Below are 14,169 nucleotides of genomic sequence, written 5' to 3'. Positions count from 1 at the left end.
TTTAGATATTTTCTTATGCTTTGTGTAATATTAATTGTAGGTATAGGTAAGTACTCCATTTGTGAAAAATACTCATAGTTTTGAGATTTAGGGATAATTGGAATCGACACCCCGTTTATAATATTTTGACGAATCGATTGCGTCATCTGCGTCGAAGAACATCGCCGCCGCGTCCGCTCGAAAAAACATCACAACAAAATGGCCCCGGAATGAAGACAATATTGGTAGCATCTGCCAGAGGCGGTCTGTCTAAATCTAAAACTAAATTCATGTTTTATGTATACGAAGACGTTGAAATTGAAGATAGACATTTATTAGACAAACATATTTTTTATTTGACGGCTTGATCACTTCAATTCAAGGATGCAGTGATTCAAAGTTCAATTTGAATGACATTTAAATAAACGGGCGGGTAATAAGAAGCTGTAACACTGAACACGGGAATATCAATAATATGATTATTATTTTTTTTGGCGTCAGCATTGTGACAAACACATTTTTTACAAAGGAATAAGAAAGAAACCAGTGGCGTAGCAGTCACCGATCCATAGCGCGTATGTAATAAAATATAAGAATGTATTGTAAGTAAAAGTTTTGCCGTTCTTTTGAGAACGAACGTGACGCATGATACAATATACAATACCCACTATACGTGAAATACCGCCTTCCTGCAGAAGTGATCCGACGTGTGAAGGTAACGCAACTAATTATAATAATATTGCGAAACCTGGGTATGATACATACAGCTAGCCCAGCAATCGTGCTAGAGTTGCCATACAAAATCACTGACTGCAACATTCAAATAAGTAAATTGATTTAACAAAGGTCGATTTCGTAGTTCCATGACAAAACAGAACAGTGCCAAAGCAGAACACGACAAAACAGAACACGACAAGACAGAACATGACAAAACAGAACATGACAAAACAGAGCAGTGACAAAACAGAACAACGATAAAATATATAACTATGACCTTTCAGGAAAAATATATATTTAATATTGAAATTGTCCTATCTCTATTATGTTGATAGATTTTTAATAGCACAGATTTTCAATACGCCATAATAAATCAAATTATATACCTAATTTCTGCATTACTAATCGCTAGAAAGCCTCAAATAAACTTAACTCGGTGTCGCCGGCAAGCTTAGGATATTTCATCTTAATCAATATATTATGTTCAAAATGATTGGGTGACTGGGTACAACGAAATGATCGGTTTAATAATTCTGCAGATATAAAAAACGGAATTTTAGCTATTTGAATATGTATTTTAATCTATCTATTAGCAACATTAGGATGTCAGGATTAAAAAGGGATGGATAATTTAATCCTTATCAGGGTTTCCGTTGAATATGGATTATGCATTATTTTCAAAATAACAGTATTGTAAAAAAATGAAAGTTTATATTATTATACCTTGATGATTTCACTTAAAATTTGTTTTTTTTTAATATTAATATTTATATATAAGTATATATACCTATTTCGTTTAAAATGTAATTAATAAATATATTCCACAAAAATTAATATTTCATTTTTCCCCTGGCTGTTCTGGTTTGTCACTGTTCTGTTTTGTCATTGTTCTATTTTGTCACTGTTCTGTTTTGTCTTGTTCTGTTTTGTCCGGTCACCGTCTATAGACCTGCTGAAATAAACTAAATCGCTCAAAGTAAGACGATCCGATATAATACGTTCTCTTTCGACGCTGTTGAAAATAGATTTGTATTGTACGTCTTCACCTGAGAATAAAAATATAATATTATAATAAACAGATTCGTGGAAAACTCTCGTGGTGTCTTCATGAAAGTCTTTGCTATACGAAATCGGTGAACGTATTATATCGGATCGTCTTACTTTGAGCGATTTAGTTTATTTCAGCAGGTCTATTCCAATATAACACACCTAACACTAAAACCATACAAAAGTGTGATAAAAATGCTTTGATATTGTATTCCATGGGTGAAGTTAGTATGAAATAACATTTTAACGACAATTCTGCCGGGCGGTGCTGAAGGTGCCGAAGCACGAAGAATTCAAACTAGGTAGTCCACTATATTATTATAGCCAAACCGTGACACGAAACAGTAAACTTCTATGGTAGTGGTAGTTATTGATCACACTTCGAATGCACTAATATGGTAGATAATAATTTGATATAATTAAATAATTAAAAACCAGCACTACCATCGTAATTAATAATTCAGTTTCATATCCTGAATATTGTCGGTCTTGAGTGAGTTCGTTAAGTTTGCTATCCCACCGGTTTTAAATGTTGATAAAATATTTTTCATTAAAATCGATTAAATCGGTAGGTAGATGTTTAAGTATTCATTTTAATAACAAATTATCTTATGATACTTATCCATCAAATTAGTATTTTAACGAATGCATAAATGCGGAGAAAATAGGTGCGTTTAATTAACACCGGATAGCAGATACACATCACGCGAAACCTTCCCGCTTCGGTAAATATGGGAGGAGTAGGTGGTACTATTTCAGCAAAACATGTATATACATTGTAGTGTTGCCATATTTTTTTTACGTTGATTGTAGTTACAAAATTTTTGATTTGGATTCTAGAACAACCCTAGAAACAAACACATTAGGGTAATATCTAGGAAATATCTAGAAAAAAAATGTAAGTACCGAATAGACTTGAACCCACTTCCATAGATTAAGACAAGTACTGATTATAGACTTGATTATTATTGTATATTTTAAGAACTAGCTATATTCCCACAATGTTGTGGAGGGTGTAATAATATGAATTGTAATTGTTCACATCATAAAACCGTTGGTTTATGATGTTTTTGTGTAACATCAGCTGTTGATTAGGGAACTCTCCCCTAATCCTTATCCGTGTGAACATAATATGTTTGTGTCTATTATATACGTCTCTGTCCAGTATGCAAAATATATATTGCGCATGTAGCCAATATAGCAGAGACTCTTGTTTCAAACGTCATACTGCTAAATTATGTATATTATTCCTGATTATACAATTGTCTAAAAAATTAATCCAATAAGGTATTTTAATAATATCTATATAATATATTGGCAAGTGCACGTATGTTGGTTATTCCTAAAAATTTGAGACATCATTGTACCTACGTTGATTGAAAATTGTCGCCAATATTAAGAGCGTACTTCTTATATAATATTTCGTTCGGCACGCGTCAATTGCACAATCCGCGCATCGCCTAGCCACGATCTTTTTAGACCATGCCTCAACTGAAGTATTGCCTTAACGGTGTTTGAAATAACAGAAGTGCATACATAACTGTCAGGAAATACATATTATTGTATTTACCGATAATATATTTTGTGTTCGTGGTTTATTGGTCGAGTTCACCGAATGAATTAATCAGTATTTTTTCTGGTATGATTGCTTCTGGGGTTGTTCCAATTTCTGTATGTTCAATACCTACATCTTCAACTCAGTGTGTTATGAATTTTAAAACGATGTCCTATAAGTTTTACAGGGTCATTTTTGTTTAAAAATGATAGTATTTTGGGCAATTTGGCTTATATTTTGAATTATGTGTAGAAACAAATTTTATATTACAATTATACTATATAATAATTATTATAATACGACTGGCAACATTGAACAAGCATGAAGTATGACGATAAAAACAAAACAAAACAAAATAAAAATGCTAATCGATTCAACAGTGCATAATTTAGAAAGTAAACCTCACAACATAGAAAATTCATAGTATTATGATCATGCATTATACATTACTCTCTAACCACCAATGAATAATGACCGCCCTAAGCTTATTCCAATATTCTATTCCGCCGATGCAGCTTGTTTTACGAATGCATTTATCCATTAGCCAAGCTTTTAGTACAGCCCATTCCCATTTATCAGTTTGGCAACACCTGTCACGTCGCGTACCTACTCATTTCGATCTATTATTCTATTAGAATGATTAGATTTAGATTATCAAAGCCTGTGCCATTGGAAAACCTGTGACACTCTTGATTAGCTTTTATTCGTCCTTTTCAACCTGATCGCAAATCTTTTTCCTAAGGCCGTCAAAAAAAGTATAGATATTTTTTTCGACATTGTTTCGATGACGATATTGATTTGGACAAGCATCATTATTACCTATCAGAATAGTGTCAGATTCTTCCGGCAGTGTAGGCGACTCATTTAGGTGTCTGTTTGTTACTTGCAAATAACACTAACACCATTACAAAGTGATTTCGTCGTGGCCGCAATGCCTGAAGAATCTGTCCTATAAAGAATTTCATGTGACTTTTTTTCCAGAACACACAAAGTATGTAATTTGAATAGTGTACCGTGACGCGGAAAAGCTTGGGAATCAGTGTTCTAAAGAAAGTTTTCTTAGCGTCTCTTATGTGTTTACTGGACTAGAATACGCTGGTATAGTACCGCAGGACTATGACGTATGCATGTGATATGAGTGACATCAAACCAAAATGTCATTTACGATATAATATACGTACGAGGGTGGGCAGGTAAGTATCTATCTAGTGTTAAATCCGTACGTTTTTTTGGGCGGGGTAAAAGGTCAGCACAGAAAAATCAATAATTTAATTTTACTTTAGGTAGGTATTAAATTTGCTACAATCGAATTAACTTTCCGTGTACAAGCCCATTGTTAGGTTAATATTTTTGTAGGTATTTCAAATACTAGGTATCTTATCTATGAAGATACCTACAATCTACATACCGACATGACATACTTACACAAACTAGATTATATCAAACTGTAATCATAACTGTATATTATTAATTTAAGTTAATAAAACGCAAAGTTTTATAGTAGGTACTTTTCCCACTTTTAATAAATAAATCTGGACCGGTTTCATCCGCCTCAGAGAGACATTTTCAACTTTTCAAATTATGCGTTAAATTAATAATACAATGCATTTCCACCAAGAATAATTGACAGTTAATACAATAAAAGAAAATTTCATTGGCGATATAGAAGCTGATATTTTCTTTGACCCAAATGACGCAACGGATTTGTTAGAAAATTTAAAAGGGGGCCTCGAACAGTCCAAGCCAGTTATGATAATATACCAAAATCTTTACAAGTTTATGATTTAATTTTTTTAATTTTATCGATTTAGATTTCACAGAACAAAAACGCTAAACAATTATTTATTTAACAATGTTAAGAGTAGGCAGATCATGCGTTGCTAAGAGACAGAAAATTAAGGCAGAAATTGCGATTATTATATACCTATCTACATCACGGTTACCACAAGAGCGGGGGGGGCTGACAGGGATCGAGCCTGGGGGCCCGGGCTCATGAAGGGCCCGGCATGACGAGTTGACCAAGCGTGCTTTGCATATTATAGAACACAAACAAAAGTTACACAGTTTGAGATTTTTTGGATGTAATAAAAATTAATGTCAAAATTTGGTCAACTGACTTGAGATGTTTATTAGTTTTACCATTTGATTTATGAAGTTCAGTTTTTTATTTTATTTTGCTTTGCTCAATTTGCACTCAAAATTACTTCGACAGAACTATATGAAAGAAACACATTGAATAAATAAAAATATGTTTTTTTTCAAGTTAGCAGTTGCTTGAGTGCTCATTGTGAACTATTTCTGCTTTTATTGCATCACTGTATTAACTAAAATTGTTTAAACGTGAAAAAAAACACCAATACTTGTCTTATTTTCTATACGAAATAATCTGTCCGACCACTAAAAATAGTACGTCCGGAAACTAAGATTGTGTGTCCGGAGACTAAAAAAACCAACCATTTTTCTTAACATGAGAAATATGATAGTAATTTACCTAAATATAGATTTTTAAAATATTTATAAACCAAAAGAATATATATGTAAACATTTATAAATCGTTTTTGTTTTCTTCTAAAAATGGAAAAGATAATCGAAAATAAGGTGAGAAAATAGTTAACTGTCCGGATACCAGTGCATTTACCCTAAGTATATAAAAAGTTCTTTTTATCTTGTAATATTATTTGAAATATGAATAAGAAAATGTTTTCGAAGACTTATGCAAAAACAAGTTACCACTGCTTTCCAACGACTGCATGACAAAATGTATGTCAAAGTGATCAAGTTCACTTGAGGCATGGCCGTCTGAAGTTGTACCTCTATCGCAAATACACGTCCATGTAAGTAATATTATACAATTTATAATATTTAACAGTGACGAAGGGTGCCTGTTGAAGATATGTAGACTATGGTAAATAACTGAAAAAGTCCTAGGACAACCATGCTTACAGTACTTGAAATTGAATTGTTTTCATCTGCAGTAATTTAGTGAACAAAACATATTATACTTAACCTATTTATAATGGATATTACATGAAAACAAAACAACTTCGAACTCGGGCTAGAAAATTGTGCCATCATGGCAGTAGGGCGTTTAGACCCCGAAACAGTTTTGGCATCGTCACGGTGCGCCGAATGGATGTACAGGCGGACCTCGACTTATGAACGTTCGACTTTCGCACAATTCGCTATTTCGCACATTTCAAAAAAAATCGTTTTTTAAAACGTCGCGCTGGCCGTGGGGTTAAGATATCCCCTTCTCGCTCGCTCACAAGCAAGTGCATTTCTTGCGTCACTTGCATCGTGCTCGAACCCGTCACTTTGCTTGTGAGCTAGCTAGGATAGCTGATATAGTCTTGCGCAGGAGCGCGTGCGGGCGTGTCATGTTGTGCGTTTTGCTAATTTTCTTCATTTGAAATATTTCACCCTAAAAATTTATAAACATGAGTGAGAAACGGAAAAACTGCAGTGTTGATACGAACAAAAAGAAATCCAAGGACTTATAAACTTCACATGACGTTCTAATTGCGGTGAATCTTTTGCTTCAATCGGACGTTCGTATGATACAAACAGGCCTGATACGATATGTTCAATTTTGAAAAATAAAATTAAGGAATACGTTCAAAATTGTGGAAATATATTATCTTTAAAGGTTGTTTCCAAAAGACACGGCATAGTTATGGATGAAATGGAAAAATATTTTGTCATCATGGATCGACGACCAACATCAAAAAGATGTCCCTCTGAATATTTCAATTATTCAAGCGAAGGCTCTTAGTTTGTACAAAGATTGGAAGGCTAGAAAAAGAAGATTCTAATACGATTTTTAAGTAACGGTTGGTTTATATTAAATTCACTGGAGAATCGGTTGCTGCGGATAAATATGCTGCAAAAGAATTTATTTCCTCATTATCCAAAATTATTGAAGATGGAGAATATTCCTCTAGCCAAATATTTAATGTAGATGACACAGGTTTATTTTGGAAAAAATGCCTAGTCGTACATTCTTATCTAAGGAAGAATCACTTGCCCCTGGGCATAAACCTTCTAAAAACCGATTGACATTGCTTCTTGGTGGAAACTTGGCTGGTGATTTAAAATTGATGCCAATGTTAATTTACCAACCAGAAAATCCCAGAGCATTGAAAGGGAAGGATAAAGAATTGCTTCCAGTAATCAAATAAAAAAGCCTGGGTTTACTGCGTTAATAATAAAAGATTGGTTCACTTTACATTTCGTGCCAGCAGTTAAGCAATATTGTAGATTTACCATTTAAAATATTTTATTTAAAATAAGAAAAAGAAGAGTGGCAAACAGTTAACTCTTGATAACTTTTTAAGGGAAACACCCGCAAACCCCACTTAAACATGTCTCTTAAACATCTTATATTTACTTGATAAATATATATTTCAAAATACACACAGTTTAATTTTTTTTACTACCCTGTACTTTCGAACATTCAACATTCGCACACCTTTTCAGGAACCAATTATGTGCGAAAGTCGAGGTCCTCCTGTATAGTTTTACAAAAAAAAAAATACATTGCTGTATGGACCGGAGGTTTCATAAGGCTTAAATACTTAGAGCCTCAATAGTGTGTATGTGTTGTTTGCGTGAAATATATCAAATTAGTTGAAACCTTTGATGGATTGTGTTGGAAGACGTTGGTGTGATAGTTGCATACGTATTAATACCAATACAGGTCCATTTAGTTATTAAGCAAGCCAAAAATCAATTTGTAATACATACCTACAGAGAGAAGTTGTTGTCAAATTTTATCATTTTTGTGGAATATAAAATAATGAAGTTGTTATTTAAATGTAAGTAAATATTTAAATTAGCAAATATTTTTATTACTGTAGATTTTAAATAATCGCCTCTGTGATATAGGTACATCTACATTTTTTGCATAAACTGTGGTACAGCACTAAAAATACACCCTTCTTTATTATTTCCAGGCTTTTGTACTGTTTTTTATTTATTGTGTGGTTGGTGCAGTATTCAGAAATGGATAAAAATAAAAATCGACTGCTGTGTGACTTACCTATTCAATAATTAAGTAATATTGTCTGTAAACTGTCTATAAGTATTGAAAATCATAATGACTCTGCAAATATTCATTTCAAAATCTGCCCGTCTAATAATAAATAAAACGGTAGGTACCTACCTACGTAGTTTATAGTTGTTAATATTATATTTAAATGATATTATAGTTAACATTTAAAAAAAAATGAGCTTAAATCACGAAGTCGTGTTTAGTTTAATTGATATCAATAGAATGGGGGTTCAACATAGGCGCACAGCTAGTAACAATTGTGTATTCGCCAAACATTAGTGCAATGTTCCCAGATCTCGAGAAATTTTAATAAGAGTATAAAGCGGACATAGTGAAAAGGATATTTAGCCCGAAATCGACCCATCTTAATGTATTCGGTAGGTATCTATCTTTTATTAAGTATGATTGTTTAAACATTTTGACTGGTTTACATGTTGAGAAATTACCGTTCTTCAATAATCAGCAAGTGTATAGGTAAAAAGCGTGCTTTAATTTTTTTAACAATAACAAAAAAATCGGGGATCTTTGAATTTTGTTATTTAGATGGTCGTACATTTTTAGAACTATTGTTAGTTGTTTCATCCGTATTAAAGCCGTCAATGGCAACCGAACACAACATGTGAATGTAATATTTACATGTGGGTAGTAATAGGCACAAGTTTTGTATTAGCTAACGGACACATTTTTTGTTACTGCCCGGGCGCCAAAACACTGCGACGCCCCTGGTATGCACTAAAACACAAGAAATTTCTCACAAATTAGCACTTGATTTTAGTGAGATTTTAATCTTACTTATATTGTTTAACATTTAAAAAAGTATATACCTAGGTAATTTTAATTTCTCCGACATGAAACTTTAAACATGCTTAAGTACTTACTTTACATTCCTGTCATTATGACTCTAATATTATTTTTAGTCGCAATAACGATTTAGTTTCACATGAGTATGACATTTTTTGATTACTATACTATAACTAATGACATAACAATAATAATATGATGAAATGTATCACCTACCTCTCACTATTTTTAATGATGATGGCAGGTATCCTGAATGGTTCTGTCCAATGAAATGTGTCACTACACAGACGCCACAATTAAATCACCACCATAATAAATAAATGCAGTATTTTTAACCTCAAATATTGTTAAAAAAAACATTCATTTGTTTGAAAATAAGCGCACGACAAACAATGTTATGTTTGTAAACTTGTCGCACATTTCCTCCTTGCGATGTCAAAATGCGACTGACTTCACAATGATAAAAAATCTTTCACCACGTGACTTCAGATATCTTCACATCGTTATGAAAATAAATTCAATTTTACAATCAATCCCAAATAAATATAGTTTCATTTTGAAATTGTATGATTAATTTTTATTGTCGTTGAATACAAATAGTATGTATAAAATTATTAACAATATTAATGTAAAAGTATTTATAGGTACATGCATATTTGAAATTGAATTAAAAATTAGAGGTGGGGTCAAACACAACGCCTATCGGTGTTTGTCGCTGCACAACTTAAATGACTCCAAAATAATTACCTAGCAGTAGTTTGCACATCAATACTTAATTAGGTAGGTATGTTATTATAAAAAATATGAATGGAACAGTCATTAAAGATTACTTGGGAGCGAGACATCATTTCCAGAATGTAGAAAACAGCTAGGTACATATATAGAATTTACAATCAGATATTTGAAATCAATTTACTCAATTTGTGCACATGACGTATTAATTAATTGCACTCCTCAGCAGGTCGATTTATCAATCAGTGGTATGTAGTGTTCATTTTGCTGTTATAGTATCGGTAGATTTTCATATTGATGTGATAATATGATTGAATAAATTAAAGCAACTGGCTCAGTGTTGCCAACCGTACTATAATTATAGTATTTGTACTATAATTTTGGCCCGCGTACTATGTACGATATAAAACAGGTATAGTATGCCCAAAATACTATAATTTTAAAAATTCAGAAAAATAGATAAAAAAATAGCGATAAAGCTGTTTGGGAGAACTAAAATACCTAACTTTTAAACTTTTGTCTAAAAAAACAAGACGTTATTCACCTTCTATTTGAATTTTTGTCTAAAAAAAAGGAGACGGTAATCACCTTACATCTGAATATTTTGCAAAAAACGAGACGCTAATCACCTTACAGTTGAATTTTTGTCTAAAAAAACGAGACGTTTATTACTTTACATTTGAATTTTTGTCTAAAAAAAAGGTGACGTTAATTACTTTATGCGTATTTTTTGGAAAATGCAGTAAAGTATTCGTCATTCAACGCGTACTATATTTTTTGCCGAAATACTATAATTTTGGAGGCTCGGTACTATAATTCCACTTTGAAAATATGGCAACACTGAACTGGCTATTGAGCAGGCACATACGTGAAGTTGGTAATGTCATGCAGCAGAGTTTCAGCCATAAAATGCAATGCGTACCTAGGTACTACCTATTTACGTATTTTCTGAATATAAGAAAAGTATTAAGTAATTATTCTGCGTACCCCATTGAAATGGCGTACCCTAAGTTGAATGAAATGATTGTTTTTCAGTTAGCTCTACAACCCGATTTGGGGATCTGTGTTGCCATACGAAGACGATTCCTAACGGATTTGTTTTATAACATTATGACAATAGGATGACACAAGGGGAAAGAGATTTTGCGTCCGGACCTACACCCGGAGACAGGAACATAGATAATATACGTAAAGACAGGAAACTAGGTACAAATTATGTAAAGTAAATGGAATTATTACTTTTTCGTTACTTACGCACGACTTCCGCACAAAATTAAATGTTAATAAAATATTGATTTAACGTTGATTAAATGTTGATGAAATGTTAATTAAATTTTAAATAAATGTTAATAAAATGTTAATATAATATTGATTAAATGTTAATAAAATATTAATGGAATGTTGATTAAATGTTCAATAAATGTTGGTAAAATGTTGATAAAATGTTGATTAAATGTGAATTAAATGGTAATTAAATGTTAATTAAACGTAGATTAAATGTTAATTAAAAGTTGATGAAATGTTAATTAAATGGTAATTAATGTTAATTAAACGTTGATTAAATGTTAATTAAATGTTAATTAGATCTTGATTAAGCGTTGACTAAATGTTAATTAAATGTTTATTAAATGTTGATTAAATAATGATTTAACGTTGATCAAATGTTAATTAAATGTTAAATAAATGTTGATGAAATGTTAAATAAATGTTAATTTAATGTTAATTAAATGTTAATAAAATGTTCATGAAATGTTGATTAAATGTTAATTAAATGTTGGTAAAATGTTAAATAAATGTTGATGAAATGTTAATTAAATGTTAGTTAAATGTTAAAAAAATATTGATGAAATGTTAGTTAAATGTTAAATAAATGTTGATGAAATGTTAATTAAATGTTAGTTAAATGTTAAAAAAATATTGATGAAATGTTAGTTAAATGTTGATTAAATGTCGATGTCGAAACTGTGCGGTTATCGATCGCTATGGTACATGAAATCTTCTATTTCAACCGCTGATTTTATTCCTATAATCAGATTTCATCCCATTGATATGGTGTATAAAATTTTATAATTTTTATAGCAACTAATATAATTGAAAAGACCTATCCTGCTCCAAATAGGTAGGTACTAAACATCTTAATGGACATAAAACAATATCAGAATGTATTAATATATATTTTTTAATCTTTTCAGATACCTACCTACGTATTTAGTGACGGGTTTAGGTACGTAGAGGCCTAACACACTGATTGAATTCGACCCCCCTACGATAAAAAATAAAACGAAAACAATACATCGCATCTAATAAAAAATGATTAATATTGAAGATGACTGTGATGATGAGTGATGATGAGTGATGATAATAATATTGTTGACATATTTTTTATGTACAGTACCTACGTCATGTTTGAGTGATTATGTTATGGGCCCCTTTGGTCTAAGTTGCAAAGATTTCGTTGTGCTTTGGGTACCATCTTACACTCAATCTGTGAGAAATACGCATATTTTAAAAAAAATGTTAAGTATGTTTAATAATTGTATGACCGATTTGAACTGTTTCGAGCCCCTCTTTTAGATCCTTTGACTAATCGATTGCATCATATGCGTTAAAGAAAGACGCCGCTGTACGTATTGTTTAGTTTAACACTTTAAAATGTAAATTATCCGAAAATTGTATTAAATCGCTTGCTTCGTATCGTATGTATACGAAAAAATGAGGCTTCGTAATACTTCAAGGCTTCAAATTATTGGGTAAGTATATATATGCATTAACAGCAAGTATTTTAATAAAAAATCGAGCAAGTATTTTATTAAAAAGGTGGGAACTATTTAAAATGAACAGCAAGTAAAAAATGATTATTGGTAAGTATTATAATATAACAATGGAAGTATTTAAATTATGATAGGGAATTATTTAAATAATTTTCGGGAATTATTTAAATAATTAATGGTAAGTGTAAATATCAATTTGTCAGTATAAAATCTATTTTGGACAGATTTTTTCTTTTACAGAAATAACTTATTTAGAAGCTTCCTTATTATGTTAAATTTAGTAGGATAGTATTGTTCTTTCTATCTGGCTCTCCAAAACAGATTGTACTATTAGAATGGTATTTCTCTATTATTTCATCCCTTACGCCCATTTAGTGTAGCAGCATTTGTGTATCTATAAAATAGCTCAATGATGCAATGCGAGTCTCCTGAGCAAGCTTCTAGTGCCTTTAAGATACTATTTCGTTTTAACTATCAGCACCTTACAAACCATCAGTTGTAGGTAGCTGTTAGGCATACACTCTTGATCTAAGCGCACTTCAAAGATATATGTAACCTTACCTTATGAGATTCAAACCCTTAATCTCTACTTCATTGCGGAGTTAAATAAATTGTAGTGTCTATTATATACATTTTCAACTTTGCAATAATAACAAGACATACTTCAGACTTGTATAGTGCTTATTACATATTATTTTCAGTATCAGAATTAAATAATAAGACAGACTTCAGTTGTTTACAATAAATGTATTGCTTGTGTTCAAAAATTCACAATAATAATCAATGGTAACAAACATATGACAGAATAAGACGTTTCCTTCAATGATAATATATCAATTACATACAACCTATTACTAAAGACGACCGATGTCGATCAATGTGAATGATTGAAAATGATAATCTAGAATACACACCCAGTCAAACGATAATATAAAAATCTTTTCCTTCAATTACGTACAACCTATTACTAAAAACGTTTATGAAATTCATAAAAGAAAACATAAAATTTGTGTTTTTTTTACTGTTATATTATTTTATGCAAGTCTACATATAAATATCATAACATTTTAAGATTATCGGAAAACATTCCGATAATCGCAACTTTTGACTTTTGACAGCTCGATTTTTTTATTCGTTCATTGATCAGTATCAGAGCATAGACAAATCGGACGACTGGCAATACGTTTCACGGTCTTGTTTACATTACATACTGTAATAAATTAACAATATTAAATTATTATCTGATTCGGCATTTACACTAATAGTAAAAATAATAATATACATATTATATAAATAATTAAGATAATTACTTAAATTAGTAATTTTAAAAGACGTCGAAAAAAACCTTTTTTGTAGTGATGAGTAAAAAAACATGTAAAATATAAAAAATCCACGAACCCTAACTAATTAATTTAGCATACAATTTTAATTGAGATAAATTTAATATCATACTAATTATTGTTGTACCCAAACTGAGATTAATTTTTTTTATAAAATTAGACAATAATAGGTAATAA

At 31.2% G+C, this 14,169-nt stretch overlaps 1 protein-coding gene across 2 annotated transcripts in view; it reads right to left on the bottom strand.

Moving 5' to 3' along the window:
- LOC147079052 (V-type proton ATPase 116 kDa subunit a1-like) overlaps positions 1 to 9,597 on the bottom strand; it is an 81,778-nt gene extending 72,181 nt beyond the window's left edge. Inside the window, exon 1 of one of the 2 annotated variants that reach the window (XM_085952979.1) lies at positions 9,366 to 9,597. The gene's annotated coding sequence lies outside the window, so the exon portion shown is untranslated. The remainder of the gene's footprint in view (positions 1 to 9,365) is intronic. The other variant, XM_085952985.1, reaches the window with a different exon arrangement.
- Positions 9,598 to 14,169: the final 4,572 nt, after the last annotated feature.

Source organism: Rhyacophila brunnea, unplaced genomic scaffold (assembly GCF_057557595.1).
Source record: "Rhyacophila brunnea isolate RB1 unplaced genomic scaffold, BYU_Rbru_1.0 scaffold_10, whole genome shotgun sequence".
NCBI classification, from domain to species: Eukaryota; Metazoa; Arthropoda; class Insecta; order Trichoptera; family Rhyacophilidae; genus Rhyacophila; species Rhyacophila brunnea.
This window is presented reverse-complemented; position numbering and strand designations above follow the sequence as displayed.